We start from the raw sequence: 16,678 nt of genomic DNA, 5'->3' as shown, positions 1-16,678 counted from the left end.
TGCATACTGTCGCAAAATGTAGCTACGTAGTTTACTCCTGTTATGTTAAGACGGTTACCCCATGCTACACCATGCTTCAAGACAAATTTTCATTTATTTGTAATTAGAAATAAATAGTTCACAATATTTAATGACATTGTTTTGTGATTAATTACTATGCTTTAATTATGTTCAACTTGTAATAATGAAAATATATGCTGCATATCAGATATTTACATGATGATTCATCACAGTAGCAAAATGATAGTGATGCAGTAGCAACGAAAATAATTTTCTGGTTGGGAGTCACCACGACACGAGGAACTGCATGAGAGGATCGCGGCGTGAGGAAGGTTGAGAGCCACTGCTCTAGAACCTAATCTTAGACTGTGTTTGAAGGCTGCTCTGGGAGGGGGTGGGTGGTAGTCTGGTGTGTGAAGATTGCTGTCAGCTTGGTGAGGCCAGGATTTGCAGTGATTCGGCAGTTAAGACTTAATCATCCTCCATGATGAGATCTTCTTCAAGGTGTAACCTGTTTCTCTGAAAGCTTGCTTGCTTTTGCTAGGTCAATATCCAGCATCTGGTGCATTGACACACCCCCTTCTCCAGGTCTTTGGGCTTATGCCAACAGCCTGTCACATTGCCTATCTATCTGTTAGGTATCCAGACAGGGACGGCAGGGGTCTGGGGGGGGGGGGGTTGCCCCTCCTATGCCTTCAAAGGCTCCCATGGAGGAGGTTGGGAAGGAAATCAGGTGAGCATTAAACACCTATGATGACCCCTTTACTGAGCATGCTCTAATTCAATACCCCCCAGCCAGATGGGTGGTACACCTGGGCAGCCCAAACTAGGCCCAGATGTGCTTAATTCAGCCAATGGGGTCAACCAATACCAATACCTTCAACCACGCCTCCCCAGCCAGCAGTTTGAAATACCCTTGTGGCAGGAAGGCTGTCCTCTTTTTACCCTGCTCCTGGTCAGAGGCAGGTGGGGGTAGGAGGTGCACGTAGTGCCTGCTTGGGACCCACATATGCCTGGGCTGGGCCCATTCGGGGGCCCACAGCCTCTCTTTTCTCATTACCACCACCACCACCTGCTCCCACCAGCCTCCCCACCTCCCCCTGCTTGCTCATGCTGTGTTCTCCGTGGCCTCAGTTCACTACGGGTGGGCACACAGTCTCACAGGCTGCCCGTGTTCAGTTGGGAGCCCCAGCATGGTTTCTGCACGGCTTGGCGTGTTTCCCTGAAATAGCGTGCACCCTTTTGAGACTGTAAAACCTTCATAGAAACCCACTTGGATCAAACAACGGGATTAGGCGTGAGTGCCAAGAACCGAGGTATTACCCACTCGAGAAACCTCAGATATTCTAGGAATTATCAGTGGCCTGGCATCTTCCCTGCTAACTTTGGATTCATTTGGCCCTGAAGTCACAAGCCTGGATTAATTGTATTAATTCACCGCTGCAACAAAAAGACTCATATTCCTGCCATCAGCCTGCAGCCACGTGAGTCACAGGAATGCCCAGGCTAACAGAGGTAAGACACGAAACTTACCTGCTTCCACAGCTGTCATGGGGACCTCTGCTGTATATGTACAGGCTTCAGTTGTTTTTCCTTCCTTCAGAGAAGCCAGCCTAATATAGCTGAGTGATGGAGATTTAAAGCAATAACTGCAAGGTTTTATTACAGTTCACCGAGCCAATTGTTGGCCCTCTCTCCCGGTCTCCTAGCTCATACTGAGGCCAGGCAACATAGTCACAAAAAAAAAAAAAATCTATATCTATCTCCTTTTCTTCCTTATGCCTTTGGATTTTTCTTGGACCTAAAAAACAACACAAAACCAAACACCATAAAGGAGTTCTCAAGGACGTATCCTTAAGGGGAATTGCCAGATTTGGAAGTCTGGGTACCCATTTTCCCCCCAGTCTTTGTCATTGTTCAGATGGTGAGCTATCTGCTCAACATTGTGTCCTCGCATGGTGGCTCTCTCTCTCTCTTTCTCTCTCTCTCTGCGTCAAAAACGAAGAGCCGTAAGCCTCTGGTATGCTGCGTACCAGCCTGACAAAACGTAAAACTGGGCACTTATTTTTCCTAACCAAAATAGGACGACTCCTGGTCTGAGGAGCACCTAATGTGTTTTCCATGGCTGCTGACTTGAGCGTTCAGTCCCAGTCAGCAATTCATCGATAGCATTGTTCAAAGCAGCATTATTTGTTAGAATCCCAAATTTACACAACTCAAGTGTCTTTTAGCAATAGAATGAATGAAGATATCAGTGATGATGGTATTTTTATACAGCACACACTATATACCAGGCAACAACATGCAGGACTTTCATAAGCATGATGTGAAGTGAGAAATCTGAAAGGCTACCTACCGTGTGATTTGATTAATAAAAAGTTACAAGACATTGGTAAACTAAGATAATCGTCAGGATATGAAAGGGAAGGGCTACCGATGTGTGGACACAAATGCACTTTATGACAATTTGCTGAGCTGCCACTTATGATTTGTTCTCTTCTTAAAATGAGCATTAAGATAGTAAAGATAAACTTTTACCTTTAATCTGCTTATAACAGCTTATGAAGTTTAAAAGTAAAATTATATACATTTAACAATTAAAATAACCCATTGGTTTCCTATCTTATCCCTTTTTCCTACTTCTCAGCATTTCAAGTTCTCTAGATGTTTAAATATTTGTGTTCTGCTGAGTTCTTTGTGGAATCGAGACCAATGACTTGTGTGTGTATGTCTATCAACAAAAAAACTCACTGCTATGGAGTTGATTCTGACTCATAGTGACCCTAAGGTTGGTAGGTGCCACTGAGTCAATGCCAGCCCATAGTGACCCTGTGCACAACAATATGAAGCACTATCCAGTCCTACCCCATCCTAAGGGATCTCATAGGATAGGATAGAATTCCCTCTGCCTTTCTGAGACTATAACTCTCTGCAGAGGTAGACCAACTCATCTTTTTCCCATATAGTGGCTGCTGGTTTCAAACTATTGACTTTGCAGTTAATAGCACATCAAGTGACCACTACACCACCAGGTCACCTGTGTATGTATAAAGAAAGAGATTTACATAAAGAAACTGTTCACACAGTTGTAGAAGTGGTTAAAGTCCAGTCTGATTTAAGTCCTTGAGTCAGAGGGAAGCCAAAGGCTTCCCGCTAACTCTGGTAGCTGCAAGGACTAGTGAACAGGAAGCAGAAAGACCACAGGCTGGTGGGTGTAGAGCTGAACGAATCCCAGGTTGGCTGAGTGAATGCAAGGTCGGCAGTCTGGTCATGGTCGCTGGGAGGTGGAAGGTGATATAAAAGGATGTCCATGATCTAGTAGTCAAAGTGAGCTGGCTTCATATAGTCGGCCATATGCTGAGTGAAATCTGTCACAACTGTATGAAGGTTGTGCCCAGATAAAGGAGGTCTGTTTTCCTCACAGTGACTTGGCTGCTTCACAGACGAGCCCATCTTGGAGTTGCCCACACTATATTGGATCGTATCAAAGGGGAACCCTGACCCACTCACATCAACGTGAACCCTATTGCCGTCCACCCCTGTCTACTTAGCCCTTGTGCATACCTCCTTAAACCACACGCAGTCTCCAAAGTCAATAAAATCTCAAAACTAACATGATACAAGCAACATGTGTACAGTGGAAAGCACATTAACCCTATTTACATTTATGTTTTTCATAAGTGACCAAAGCAAGAGTAACTATTCGTGTTAGTTTTCCATTTTCTCTGAAATCGAAAACAAAGTGTCTGCTGAAAGAAAGGGTGGATGAGTTGCGTTTCTTAGAAATGACACCATTCCAGTGGCAGAGCCAGGGACTTAGATGAGTCAGAGACTACTGAGTGGCCCTCAGGTTCCAGCTGAAACGGAAATCACGCTGCTACAAACTGCACAACGACGAGGTTTTCCTGGACTCTGAAGGGTAGAAGACATAACGTGTACTGCAAGGTAAATGCAGGATCTTGCTCGAAGGAGCTTTGGTGAATGTCTACTGGGTAATTATGTGACCTCTTTTCCTTTTTGATAATTTTCCTGTTAATACAGAGACAGCAATGGAAAGGATTACCTTCCTGTCCCTAAGCAAAATTGCTTGTTATATATGGCACTGCAAGATGTGTGACATTTCCCACGTCCAGAGGATGGACGGTAGCCTCACTGCCCCCAGAATGAGCTCAGTGCCTAGTCATTATGTTAGCCAGGAAACTTATTTTTCCTCCTCCTGGTATTTAGTCCAAATTATTTTCTTCTTGATTTCAACCCATTATTGTTAGTCATTTCCTATGGTTAACTTAGGAATCTCTATCCCTTCCTGGTATTTACACCTTCCAAATAGTATGTCGACTTATCACCTGACCTGGCGATAACGATTTAAAAGTATGCATTTTGGGGTTTATATAGCGGATGATGGTTTTACATCCTATAAACACACTCTTATACACCATGTCTAGGGACTCAAGAAAATACATTTTTGAGTGAGGGAATATATGGGGGCCATATATGCCTGATACACATAATTACTTTATATATCTTTATAATCATTCATTTTAGATTTGCCAACTTACACATGTGGAAATGTTCAATTTGTAATGTGATTATAACACAAAAATAAAGCATGCTTGATACCCGCGGCTTGGTCATTTCATGGTAAGTGCAGAATATTAAAAAAAGGAAAAGAAAAAAATGTCTTACATTTCATATTCCTGGCCAAGTCAAATTCTGAAAGTAGCTCTATAATTCTTAGGGAATCTCTTTAAGCAGACTTGTGTCAAGGCCAATTAGAATCCAAACAGCCTTTTTCTAATTGGGGTGAGGTATGCAGCTGAATAATTCCGTCATTAAGCAACCCCCTTATAAAGGTGACAACTCAAAGGCAAACCTCAGCCTCAGGGCTGAATAAACACAGGGCAGGACTGCAACATTCCTCTGTGGGCACCTTTACCCTGTAAGCCCTGGGGATGGTGAGGGACTTTGAATTTTTCTCTCTGCCATCGCCAGCCCCCTTTCCTGCCAGCACCCTGCCATTTCTCATACCTGGCAAAACTATAACAGAATAAGAGAGGAAATGCAACTTTCTAGTCACCTTTCACCCCATTTAGAAACTCTACTTGGATAAGAGAAAACTGGAGAAGTATACAAAACCTGTTCAGTGATTGGGCAAATCCATAGCTGCTGTGATATTTATGCCTTCTCACACTTTAAGCTCATCTGTCTTTTGCAGACTTAGCTCATTTCACATCTCTCCATGATCCCCTTTATCTTCACATCTCCCCATGATCCCCAGCTACAACCACGGGGGTATATTACATAATCTTCACAGAATGCTCCCTGTTCCTGACGTTGCCTCTGGTGGCAATACTGGCCCACTCGTAAATCTTCTAATAACCCGGCATTCTGTGATGCTCACCTTCCCAACATGATCCATGAAGACAAATGGGTGCATAAGCAAGTGTGGTGAAAAAAGCTGATGGGGCCCGACTATCAAAAGATATAGTGTCGGGGCAGCCAACTAGGTTTTCATCACCCCAGTATTCAATATAAGTCACTTTTGTCATTGCTTTGATCTACTTATTTTGAGCAGTTTTTTGTTTGTTTGTTTGTTTGTTTACATTTTGATGAATCTCTTTTCCTGGGGCAATTAAAAAAAAAAAAAGCCAGCAATTGGAAGCCACCCGCCACTCCAAGGCAGACTGCTGGTTACTCCTGTAAACAGTCCGGGCACAGAAACCTGCAGGGGCCGTTCTGTGCTGTCCTACAGGGGTGCTGTGAGTTGGAATTGACTCGGTTTCAGTGAGTGCGTTTGAGTGGAATAACCAGCAGTCCACACTGCTGTATCTGGTCTCGAGGCTGGAATTGATAGTCATAGTGTCTCGCCTCTAATACACATATTAAATCCCCACTCAGAGTATGACTTGGTGAATCTGGCAGAGCCCAGGTCATGATGGAAATTTCTGGCCACATACTTGCTCGACACCCTGTGATCAGGGGCTTTGTATCTATCATGACCTGGAAGCAAGCTAGACACTATCTCAGAGCGGTGGATCCTTCACCATTACAAACAGCATGGCTTTGCTTTCGTCCCAGGAATCTGTTGTAATACTTCTCTTGGGACATGCCATCTACTCCATCTGTTGTCTTGGTCTTATATGGATGATTTCCATAGAGCAGAATTTGCTAGACTATGGAGTCAAATGGGCAGGGTCATGATACCATAACTTGTACCTGCTGCAGAGCCAATTCCTGCTTTGTGCTCTCCTCAAAGCTGGCTCTCTTTTGTGTCTCCCAGTATCGAGTCAGAGTAGTATCTACAAATGCAGAATGTGCTGCTTCTACAACTCAAAGAGGTCTACTAGCCACAGTGCTGCCTTCTTAGCCATGGGAGTTGTGAAATGCAATAAGTTGTCCTTTGTGTTAGGTGGGGAGTGTTGGCACGTGCCAGATCAATAAAATAAAATGCAAAGTGAAACTAACCAACAAAAAACGTCACAAATCTCTGAAATTTCACTGTTTAGCTTCAAGTTCAAGAAATGTAGGTATCTTGCAGACCTCTCCTAAATATTTGCTATATTTGGATCACGGAGTTCAATTACCACAACATCATCCATATCGTGGACCAATGTGATTTTTCTGCAGACTACTGTGGTCCACACTATGGCAGAGGGTGTGAGGGTGAACACGGCCCTGGGTCCATGAAAATACACGTGCACTGTTGTCTATCAGAGTGAGTGTAAACGGTTCCTGATTTTTCTTATTGTGTTGCTAGCTGCCATTGAATCTATTCCGACTCATAAGGACTCTGTGCGTGATAGAATGAAACACGCCTGCTCCTGGATTGTCCTCACAATTGTTCAGCGTGATCGTTTCTGATAGTGACAGTAAATAGTGCATTTCCCAAACCAAGGTCCAAGCACAATGTGTTTGTCTAACTCACTGCCATTGAGTCGATGGTGACTCACAGGTCAAGGTAGAACTGCCCTGTGATTTCCCAGATGGTACCTGTGGTTTCCAGCTGCTGACCCTTTAGATTGCCACCGAGACATAAACACTATGCCAGCCCCTTATGATTGTATGTAAGCGTGAAAAAAATATATCACAACTGACACACGCAGCTACAGTTTTGTCCTCTACTTTGTTGATAAAAAACCAAAAACAAAATTTACTGTTATTCTCCAAGGTCCATTTTGTTCTTGTAGGGAGCACACTTGTGACTCTGATGGGGATCGGACAGGAAACACCACCTCTGGATCCTTCAGGGGAACCTAGTGGTGTTGTGGTTATGAGTTAGGCTGCTCCCCCAAAGGTTAGCGCTTTAAAACCACCTCCGCTCCGTGGGAGGAAGAGGAGACGTCTGCGCTTCTAAGGGGAGAGTCGTAGTCCTGGAGACCCACAGGGCAGTTCCACCCCGTCCTGTAGAGCTGCCATGAGTTGGCTTCAACTTGGTGGCAGTGAGTTCTGTGTTTCCCGTCCTTCAGGTTTCTAAATGTTGCAATAATTCTGCCACTCATTCTAGATAATATTTCAGCGTCTTCTACTGGGCCTTCCCTGGTAAGCTTATCTCTTATAGCATGGGTAAAATAAAATCAACCTTGAGGTTCTTCCGACTACCAACTACGTTTAATTAGACATTCAGGAGCCAGAGGAATGGCGTCTAAGTGGGCACCTGAATCCGGTGATTCACATTTAAGCTAGGAATCCATTTATTATTCCTCATGGCAAACAGGAGTTAGAATGACACTTCAGACCCGGCTATGAATGTCAAAATGGAAGTATCAAAGTGTACTCTGTCTAATAGTTAATTAAATGCTCTTCCCCTTTTTCCAGCTTACGGTCATCCAACCAGACGGGGGAGGCTCCTAGGGGAGTTGTGGCCATGTACACTTGCGATGATTTGACACGCGGCTTCCTCTGGGCTCAGCCTTCCCTTTAGCGAGGCTCTACAAGGACTCAGCTTTGGAGAGTTAGCAAGAAATTTATGAGGGAGCTTGCTTTTGGTTTTCTGGATCATCCATCGTGTGTGTGTGTGTGTGTGTGTGTGTGTGTGTGTGTGTGTGTGTGTGAGAGAGAGAGAGAGAGAGAGAGAGAGAGAGAGAGAGAAGACTAAGCAATATGTTCATTGCCTGCCCCTGGATCTTGGTCATAAGTAAGGGCCTATCCTGCATGAGATCTCTCCTACGCCCCGCCCAGCTAACCCCCGACTTGGCGTCATTTTGTTCTCTCTGGCGTCTACTGCTTCTTTGAAACCCAGTCACTCTCACCATTGTCAGGGAGAAGAGTTCTTTGAAGCATCTGCTGCAATCAGCTCGGCCTGTCAAGAAGAATCACTACTGAGCTGCTCAGTGTTGCCGGATCCTCTCTGACAAGTTAATTCCTTATTATTTTATAAAACAGGGTCCTTCAGCCTCTATGCTATTGGAATCACCTGGTAAACCTTCCAATCACTGTACCATGCCCATTTTTTTCAGTCTCTTAAATCTCTTCTCCTCATTTGTCGCAACAGGCTGACATAGATCTCCTTCACTTGATGTGGGCCATCACTTGCAACAAAACTTGGCACATGCTTCATTTCAGCAGTGCTACCAGTGTCACTTCCCAGGGTCTGTTTCTGAGATGTTGCTGGTCGGTGCATTTGGGGAGGTTGCCCTGCTTGGGACTGTGCAGCAGAGCACACCGCCATCCGGTCCTCAGCCAGCCTCGCCTTCAGGCATGTTTACGCCACTTGTTGCAGCCATTGGGTCAATCCTTCTGGTCGAGGCCCTTTCTCTTTTTGGCTGCCCCTCTACTTTACCGAGCGTGATGCCCTTCGGGGACTAGTCTCTTCTGACAAGATGTCCAGAGTATGTGAGACGAAGTCTCGCCATCCTTGCCTCTAAGGTGCATTCTGGCTTGCAAGGTGGATCTGTTTGTTCCTCTGGCAGCCCACGGTCCTTTCAATGTTCTTCACCAGCATCATAATTCAAACGTGTGGATTCTTCTTCTGTCTTCCTTTCTCAATGTCCAATTTTCACATGCATACGAGACCATGGAGAATACCAGGGCTCGGGTCATATGCACTTTAGCCCTCGAAGGAACATCCTTGCTCTTCAATGCTTTAAAGAGGTCTGGAGCAGCGAGTGTACTCAATGTGATATGATCTCTTCACTGTTGCCTCCATTCAAAACGTTAAATCCTATGTAACAGTTGAATGGACCCATGCTTTTTCTTACCCCAGTTTACATTCTAGCCTTCTTAATCAAGCATCCATGTCACGCCTTGAACTATAGACGCGTCCTCTCTTCGCAGACCCTAGCTCTTCACTGGCTGCCTTATGTTGAGGCTCCAATCCGTTTACAGAACTTGAGAAAAGATTGCTTCTGAGGATTCACTCCACATTTGTAGCATTTTAAGACAAGGGAGTAATAGGCAGCGTGAGCCCTGTGTGCTGACCAGTGGGTTCAGAGCGTAGATGGAATTTTGGTTTCGTGCGTTAACCACAGTAGCCCCTTGCCATAGCAGACCTGCTACAGGTGAAAATTCAGTTGTGTCTTAGAGTTCAGAGCTCTGGTGGTGTAGTGGTTACTTGTTGGGTTGTGATCCACAAGGTTAGCAATTAGAAGCAACCAATGGCTCTGTGGGAGAAGAAGGGGGCTTTCCAATCCCATAAAAAGTTACCATCTCAGAAACGCACTGGGGCAGTTCTACCCTTCCCTACAGGGTCTCTATGAGTTGGCGTCAACATGATGGCAGCGAGTGAGTTTGGAGTATTATTACTACTACAAGTAAGTCTCAAGGTTGCTCCTCTTTTTCTGCCCTGTGACTGCCGTTGAGAGTCTCTGTGTTGGCCAGGAGGCCCACTGATGTCCACACGTGATTCTAAGTGGTGAATGATCCTGGTAAGCCTTTCATATTCTTATTAGTCCTCTCATTTTCCTTCCTCCACTGCATCTATTACCTATATCAATAGCCGTGCAATTTCATACTTGTTATAATTACTCTCTCTAAAGACCCCTCAAACACTTGACAAATTGCACCCTCCAGATATCCCCTTCCATCAGTATCTGTCTTAGTTATCTATTATTGCATAACAGATTTCCTCCAAAATTGTGACTTAGAATAACAAACATTTACTAGACTCCACAGTTTCTTTGGGTCAGGAATTAAGGAGTGGCTTGGCTGGTTGGTATTTGACTCAGGGTGTGTCATGAGGTTCAGTCGTAAGTCAGCCAGCTCTACAGTCCTTGAAAGGCTTGACTGGGCTGGAGTATTCACGTCCACATGGCAGTGGAATTAGTAATAACTGTTGGTGTCAGGCCCCAGGGTAGCTCTGTAGACCTGCTTGAGGGTCCTCCCAGCACGATGGCTGGCTTCCCAGAGTGAGGTGAGAAACCAAGACGGAAACTTCAGTCTGAAACCTTGTTTCACATGTTACACACAAGCACTATACCAGGAGTCTAGTAGTGATGAAGATCATCCTTGGATCGAGGTAGAGGGAATTGTACAAGGGTGGGAATAAAACAGGAAAAGATTGTAGATAATAGTTATCACAGTAACCCAGCCAAGTCCACTGCCAGTAAACATATGAACAATTGCTTCACTCCTGCAAGGCATGGGTTGTCAGTGGTTTCCTTACCACCCCTGATATGATCCTCAATGCCAACGTGAGCTAACACTAAAGCTCCAAGTTAGACCCTTCTTTCTTGGACGAACTCTGACACCACCTATGGGATTTATGTGCAAGGCATTTAGGGCCGGTAGTATCCGTTTTAGATGACTTGGAGATGGAGGTGGAAAGAACTAGTCAGGAGACTGATCAGAGAGAGACTAGAACTGCTCTGCAGTTGAGTCGAAGATCTTGGTTGAATCTTACAAGGAGCTCTGTAGTTGGAATGATTCTTCAGAATGCCTACATTACCACCAGGGAGCTGGACCTTTATATTGCATGTGTGTGTGTGTGTGTGTGTGTGTGTGTGTGTGCATTGTATGTATGCACGTGTCTCAGTTTGGGTTCTCTAGAGAAGCAAAACCACTGAATTCCTGCATACAAATGTATACACTGTATTATTTATCCACATATTCATATATAAATTTACTTCTAGGCTGGGGTAAGGGGTCCCAAAATCCCAGGGACTGGCAAGTCCTAAAAACCATGGTTCAGGTGACAGGCTGGAGGCCTCTGCTGCCTCCTGAGTTTTCAGGACTTGATGAATCCAAAATATGAAGGTCAGGCATTAGGTCAGACTTCTGTAGGCCATGTCCTGAGGACTAGAGATCAGTAGATGGGAAAAGAGAGTAAGCTTTTTGCCAGCACTTCATTTATATACAGCAGACAGGCCTCACTTGGAAGGAAACTTCCCTTTCAACTAATGGGCTGCTCACACCAGATCACGCAATGGAAGTGATTATACAATGTTTGACAAATCACTGGGGTCATAGCCCAGCCAGGTTGACACACAAGCTTAGTGATCACAGTAAGTATGTATAGTCAGGGTTTCACTACTTTTTTTTTTTTTTTACCACCTCTTATAACTCTTGGCTAAAACAATATTGTCTGCACCACGACAAGATCTTTGCATGGGCCTAGGTTCCCTTACCTCGGCACCCTCCTCTCCCGCCCTGTACCCCGCTTTAGCACACGTGCCACTTTAACCCACGAGCCATATCTGCCTACCCCCTTTCACTATCATCCCTCTCCACCCTAGCACCTTACCATTCTTTACTGTCCTTCTTTGCACGTATGGCCATCGAATCTGGTATTAGGCTTGGCTTATTTATTTTCCATGCAACCTTGCAAACAATGCAAGAATGGGATTTATTTTACTTAACCCACTCCTTATCCCTGCTCTTGGAACAGTGATATCAACAATAGGCATCTGAGGAAATGGCAGAGACCACAGCTGACCTCCTCCAGTCTCAGAAGGGAGGAAGGAGACTCCAACCCCACACCAGCCACACCAGCCCATTGACTATTCCTATGGGACATAGATCGGCCTATTTCTATGGGCAGAGCTTAGATCCGTGATTCGCAACCTCTGGGTTGCGACCCCTTTGGGAGTTAAATGACCCTTTTACAGGGGTCACCCAATTCATAACAGTAGCAAAATGACAGTTATGAAGTAGCAACAAAAATAATTTTATGGTGGGGGTGGTGTCACCACCACATGAGGAATTGTATTTTTTTTTGAAGAACTGTATTAAAGGGTCGCAGCTTCAGGCAGGTAGAGAACCAATGGCTTAGATGTACCTCTACTCTTTCACCTCCTTTACTCTCTTCTACCACCAACTATCCCTCCCCACCACCAATTATCCCTCCCATGACGCTCTCCCATGCGGGAATTAATAGTTTGTGCAAAATCCAAACAGAGTTTACAGACAATGCAGCACTCACAGGCAATCCAATAATTGCAATTAGAATGTATCAGGGAAGCGAATGGGTTACAGGGCAGGATCAGCTAATGTTAAGGATAGTGCTCTTTTGTCCACAGTGCTTTGCTCTGACTTGCCGGCAAGCACCCCTCTGGTGCTCAGGGTCACAGCCACTCACCTTGGCTTCCACCTGTACAAATGATACAAAGTTCGCTTAGTGCTGATACGTGGGGCACAGGACCCACTCTGCTTGCTAGCCTCCTTGCTCTGTGGGCTGGAAAAACTGCTCTTCGGCTGGGTGCTGTGCTTGGGATCCCTGGGCCCCGGCTTCTGCCACCTCTTTGTAGGTAGCCTAGATGTGCTCCTCTGGGGGTGGTTCTTTCTTTAGGTCCTGAAATTCTCTGTGCCTGCTTCTGAGACAGCTCACTTTCTGGCCAGTGGAGTAGAAAAGCTGGCGAACCCCTTCCTTCGAGTTCCACACGCTTTACTTGCACTGCACCCCCTCTCTGCCCCCGCCCAGTCATTTGTCAGGAGTTACAAAGAGGGTCACTCCAAGTAATTTCACTCTACCACAGCATCCAACGAATATCTGTCAGAGGGCTGTATGGATTTATGATTTACAACTTCTTAGAGTTATCACTGATGAATTTGATAGAAATACTTTGAGTCCTGATTGAACCCCTGCAAGAAACTGCCACCTCTTTTGTCTTCAGACTTGTCTTCTGAGTTAAATTTGGCTTGAATTTTAAGACAAAGGCAACCTTCTGTTTTCCAAGTGACCTTATTTCCTTTTACATCGACATCTATATTGGAGCACGGATTGTCCTGTGAACTTTGCTTTTGCAGAATCTATTGTCTAGTTTTACCAACATAGATTCTCTTGGAATCCAAACAAAAGAGATCACAAGGGAAACTCTAGCACCCGTTTCCCATGGCTTCTTTTCAACTTTGGGCATTTAGGTACTCTAACCTTGGACTTCTCAGACGCCTCACTTTCCCCATTGACCCTTTGACATGCCTCCTGTCATTGCCTCGTAGAAATGCTTAGTATCAGAGGAAAGAAAAGTGGAAGATATGATGAAAATGAATTTATTTCTTATAAGTCTCTTTGGTAGAATTATTTAGTATGTGGTATATGATTGTCTTCACCTTTCTGTTGTCCTGGAAAGTTGAGGTGCTTCAGGTTGACAGATGATTTACCTAGTTAGAAATAAATATCTGTAATGGCAAATCCACAAAGATGCTCTTTGCCAACTTTATTATTTATCTAAAATTTCATCCTTCTGTCTCTATATAACATCTAAAAAATTCGGTAGCAGATAAATAAGAAAGAAGATTCTTCCATTTTGAAGATAATTCTGAGATATTTTAGTTTTACAAAACTTTCTCATGTGTGGGTAAATATTTGGTCATTTAAATTTTTCTCTATTTTTGTGTAGTAAATAAACCATGTTTATTACTAGAATGTAAACATAACTAGTATGTAAATTTCTGGGTTTTTTGTTTCTCTTTTGCTAACCCTATTTGAAAATACTTAGACAAGTTCCTTATGTATTGACTCTTAAAACACATTTACTGAAGCAAGATGTTATCTTTTTTCTGTTTGTATGAACTATGGATACTTAGCTATAACAAACGTAATTTACATTTTAAAAATTTTCAATGGAGAAATAATCTAACAGTTTTAAAAGCCTGTTTTTTAATTTTAAAGTTTTCACAGAATGTCTTGCTTTCCCTTATTATGTTTTCAAGAAGTATGAAGTTTCATCATCTTTAAAAATTTAAGAAAATAACAATTTTGAATTTTCATATTTGACTTAGGTGTATCATTACCCCTACAAATATGTATCAAGTTATATTTAATGTCGTGCCCTGAAGACATTAGAAGTTGTTTTCATAGATCTTATACACTGGTAAGAAAAATAGACATCAAGCTAGGAAACTCAATTTTTTTTTCTCACTGTGCAACCCACTTCAGTGCCTGAAGCCCACGGGGGTAAAGCCAGGCAATGGTTTGGGGTGACAGTTTTCTTTTGCATGGGACACTGTGAGAGGCCCATGGGATTGGAGCTGCCACAAATCCAAACCCATGCACAGCTAGTAAACTCAATTTGAATGAGCATTGCATAGGGGGAAAATAACATGCTAAGAAACTGTCCTGGATTTAATTTTGCTGAGATCCACAATCAGTGTTTATGGATACAAAGCCAAGAAATCAAACTACGTACTGCACTGGGCCAAGCTGATGGACAAGACTTCTGGGAAGTGTTGACGAGCAAGAATTTCGGTTTGAGGACTCAAGTGCACATGACCCAAGCCCTGATATGTCAATGGATAGACATGCATGTGACAGTTGGACCATAAATCACAAAGACTAAGAAGAATGGACACATTTGAGTCATTATATTAGTGAAGACTATTAAAGTACGGTGGATTGCCGGAAGAACAAATCGGCTCTGTCTTGGAAGAAATACGGCAAGAATGCTCCTTGGAAGTGAGGATAGCGAGACTTCATCTCATGTGATTTGCACGTGTTCTCAGGAGAGACCAGTCTTTGGAAAAGAGCATCAGTCTTTGTAAAGTAGAAAGTCAGCAGAGAAGAGGAAGATCTTCAAAGAGGGTTGACATGGCGCCTACCAAAATGAGCTCAAGCCGAGCACAGGTTGTCAGGGCGTCACAAGGGGGCGTAGTACTTAGATTCATTGTACATAGGGTCAGTATGAGTCAGAGTTGACTCAACGGCACTTAGCCACACGAGGAGAGCCAACCTTCAATTAAGATAACCTCCCTGAAGAAACGATGCTTAATTTGAAACATGAAGGCTCAGCTGCAAAGTTACCTAGGCCAGGAGTTATACGACATTGCAGGAAGAGGAAACAGTGAGCTCAAAGTCTTGAGGCAGTAGAAAATTAGATACATTTTCATCCATACCAATAATAACTGTGTACATTATCAACTATCTGCCTGGAGTCCAGAGAAACAAAAGAGCAGATGAGGCCTGGTAGAGTGATCAGGAACAGGCAACATGGATTCTTGAAGGACATTGGATTTTAAACGTCGAGCTTGATAAATCTTGCAATCCTTATTAATCTTGTTTTGAATAGGAGGATTGCATAATCAGAATTGGCTTAAAAGATTTCTCTAGTTACAGAATGGAAAATAAGCTTAGAATGGTCTTGCGAAGACAATTTACGAAAAACTTGATTATGGATGTGAGAAAACGGTGTCTTGGAATAGTGTGTCATCAGTAGAGGCAGACAAACGTCTATGAAACGATGTGTATCTTAGCAAGTAGAATGGACAAGGCCTCACGATTGATTAGGTTTGGAAATAAAGGAAAGAGTAGAGTCGAAAAGTACTTCAGTCGAAAAGTACTTTCAGTTCAGTACAACAGACTGAGTGGTTGGCACCCATGAAAAAGGGAAGCCCTGGCTTGAAAATAATCCTCTACTTGGTGGGAGATGAGAAATTGAAAAATTTCACCCATAACTTGCTACTTCACTTTAAATTTACAAGATCAAAATCTAAAAGTTAGAAGAATTTTAAAGTCAAACTGTAACTATAGCTACTAACAAAGCTATTCCTACAAAAATGCTCTGCTGGAACATGACCAGTGGGAGAGAACTTGGTATCATTTTCTAGAGTTATTATTTTCTCAGGACTCTTTTAAAAGCACCTAGCATAGATTAAGCTTTTGAGCATGTTAATAAGTGGCAGACGTAACCCATGTAGTATAGCGAACTTGAGCAGGTATGAATGGAAACAGCAAAAAGATGTTTTAAGGTTTTGAACTACAAGATGCAGAAATATCAGAGAATCTCGGATTATGGAATGGTAATTGTATATAGACTGATAGACTTGCTATCCCAAGCAAGAGCCACGTGTGAGTTGAAATAACGGAACTGAAACTGGAAATCCCAAGGGAAAGCCAGTTTGAAGAGAGAAGAATGTAGTCCCCTGAAAAGTCAGCTGTTCAAACCCACTGGCTGCTCCGTCAGAGAAAGATGAGGCAATGCTGCTCTGTAAAGATTTGCAGTCGTGGGAGCCCTGTATAGAGTCACAGAGTCAGGATCCACTTGATAGGAGGAGGCTTTGATTCATCACTATATGTGATAATTTTGCAGCTAATTAAATCTCGCTTCTGAAAAAAGTATCTTTGTTCATGTTTCCCTCATGAACGTGTTCCTACAAATAAACATCACTAAAAAGTCATTTGAATTAGAACACAATTGTCTAGCAAAGTTTTAAATAACACTCTTATAAGGCAGCTACTAACATTAAGTTGTCACCAGTTACCTATTACTTTGCTTATATACCTTCTAATGGGTCAACGGAAAGATAGTAT

The 16,678-nt window shown here is 43.4% G+C and overlaps 1 non-coding gene across 1 annotated transcript; it reads right to left on the bottom strand.

The window, feature by feature from the left end:
* Positions 1-14,291: 14,291 nt before the first annotated feature.
* LOC142447655 (small nucleolar RNA SNORA42/SNORA80 family) lies at positions 14,292-14,426 on the bottom strand. The gene has a single exon (XR_012784320.1). It is a non-coding gene; the product is annotated as a small nucleolar RNA SNORA42/SNORA80 family (small nucleolar RNA).
* Between the last annotated feature and the right edge of the window lie 2,252 nt (positions 14,427-16,678).

The sequence above is a fragment of the Tenrec ecaudatus genome, chromosome 4 (genome assembly GCF_050624435.1).
Source record: "Tenrec ecaudatus isolate mTenEca1 chromosome 4, mTenEca1.hap1, whole genome shotgun sequence".
Taxonomy (NCBI): domain Eukaryota; kingdom Metazoa; phylum Chordata; class Mammalia; order Afrosoricida; family Tenrecidae; genus Tenrec; species Tenrec ecaudatus.
The sequence above is the reverse complement of the archived record's forward strand: the minus strand, read 5'-3'. Positions and strand labels throughout refer to the sequence as shown.